The sequence below is a fragment of the Elephantulus edwardii genome, unplaced genomic scaffold (assembly GCF_000299155.1).
Source record: "Elephantulus edwardii isolate Elephantulus edwardi_28Jun2011 unplaced genomic scaffold, EleEdw1.0 scaffold00056, whole genome shotgun sequence".
Classification (NCBI taxonomy): Eukaryota; Metazoa; Chordata; class Mammalia; order Macroscelidea; family Macroscelididae; genus Elephantulus; species Elephantulus edwardii.
The window spans coordinates 16187538-16189975 of NW_006399806.1; positions in this window are offsets into that span (position 1 = coordinate 16187538).

Here is a 2438-nt window from a genome sequence, read left to right on the forward strand (position 1 = left end):
CTCCTCTCCTTGAAAAGCAAAAGAAAAACTCCCTCATTTGTACACAATCTCCGGGCCCACCCCCACCCCAAATGTCCACCACAAGTCATATATTTTAGGGCGTTATGATTATCATAAGAGTCCGGAATGAGGGTTGCAGAGTAGAATAGCTTTTAAATGATTTAGAGAAATACACAGCTAGTTGCTATGGAGTGGGAACTGACTCATGGTTGACCCTTTACTGGAGCTCTTAGGGTGTAAATCCCTTGAAAAGAGATTTCCCATCTTTGGGTCCCAGAGGGTTTGGTGGGTTTGAACTGTCACAGGGACTCAGCCTTCAGGTTAGCTTGGGCATCTCCTTATAGACGACATCATCAGAACTTTTAAAAATCAGAGTTTTAAAGTTTGAACTGAATTTTTTTTCAATATTTGTCACGAGAATACAATAGTGAAATATGACAAGGTCCTACATAAAGTGTTGCTTTGGGTTATTTGGGTTGTGTTTTTTTTAATAGTATTCTGTATATTAAAATCAGACCTGTAACTGTCAAATCAATTACAACTTACGGTGACCCTCCACTGAGTTCCCAAGACAATAAATCCTTCAGAGTGGAGACTACCTATCCCTATCCTGAGGCAGAGCCACATATAGTAAGCAGCTCACCATGCTGGGAGCTCCAGTTTGCGTATTCTTAAGGCAGCAATCTCATCCTCACTGTTGTTGAATTTATTTCATCTCCATCTGGTTTCTATGATTATAAATTTTCATAAGATTTTAACTTTCAGAGATGCTAACCTTTAGCTTAGAAGTGTGCCACCTTAAGGATGACACTATCGGAAACTAATTTATAAAGAACGTTTTATGAAAAAAGAAGATGGGAGAAAAAGAAGGGATGGCTGCCATGCATACACATACACGGACAATTTCTCTTAAGTGCCATTATTAATTCATTCAAGAGATATTTATTGACCACAAAATAATTGAAACATACATTGCTAGTTATTATAAATACAAATAAAGGAAAAATTAATTACAAGCCTCTTTGTCCTCAAAGTGGTCATCTAAAAGTATATATAAAATTAATTGTAATTCAATGTGATATGTTATATTAACAGGAAGTACAAAGTTGTCAGAATACACTCAAGTAGAATGATTCATTGCTTGAAAAGAAAAGCTTAGGAAGTACAAATTAACAGACAAATTGAAGAACCTTCCATGAGTAGGAAATAATTTGGCATTTATTGAGCTATATACTTGGTGCTGAAGTAAATAATGATAATACAGAAAGCAGCTCCAATTTTTGAAGATCGTAGTCTAGTGAGACACCACATGCTCAGAAAAAAACATGGGAGAAAAGCTTTCCAATTACCTTCAAGTGAAAATGAGCTAAAAGAGCTTAGTCAGTTAAGTTGGCAAATGCAGCTCAGCACATGAATTTTCCTACTTTCACTCTGATGAAAGGCAAAATTTTAATTCATGCTGTAACAAGTTTTATGGAAACTACTTCCATACTATTCAGTGAATTGGATATGAACTAGAAGATTAGAGTCATATGAAACTAGTGATAAAATCCCCGTACTAGGCCAACATAGTCATCAAACCTTTAATTAGACTTGAAGGTAGTTCCACCTATAAAATGTGCTAGATTCTCTGAACTTCTTGTTCTTGTTGTTGTGTACCATAGAATCAGAACCAAACCATAGCTGACCCTCTAATGGGTTTTCAGAGGCAGTTAATTTCAAGAGAGGAGATTGTCCGTCCTTCTCCAGGGGAGTAGCTTCTGGCCTCAAACAGCATGCCTTCGGGATTGCAATGCAGCTTCTTGCCACTAGACCACCAAAGCTCCCTGTTATTACATATTATATATCGCTATATATTACACAAGCATTTTTAATTCAATTGCTACAGTAACTCTGAGCACTGAACAATATTTCTAATTTCACAGATTGGAGGATTGATAATAGTTGGAGCTTGAAATAATAAACAATTATTGGTACCGTCTGGACCTTTTGAAAACATCCTTTGAAACAGTGCATTTCAGAGTTGCATAAAAATAGAATCTGTGTAAAATTTAAAAATGTTATGTTTAAATTAAGTAGGAGCAAACATACTAATTAAGAATGCACAAGGGAGGATATAGATCTAATTGAGAAGTAATTGATGCAAGATTATTCATAAAGCAGAATGGTTTTACAGACTAACAGATACAGTGATGTAGCAGAATAACTCCTCTAATATGCTCTGCATTTTAGAAAATAGTAGATATCACCTAATTTGAGCCAAAGATCATTCTGATATTTTATCCTCTTTTTAGCAAAGTTTGCATATTAAATTCTATATGAAAAATATAATGCTTAAGGAGCATGGTGGTGGGAGTGCAGGAATCGTGGCAAGCTTTTGGAGTTGACTGCTTTTCCGGGAATGTGTTTGACGTGCAGGTTTGCTCTGTCCCTGGAGT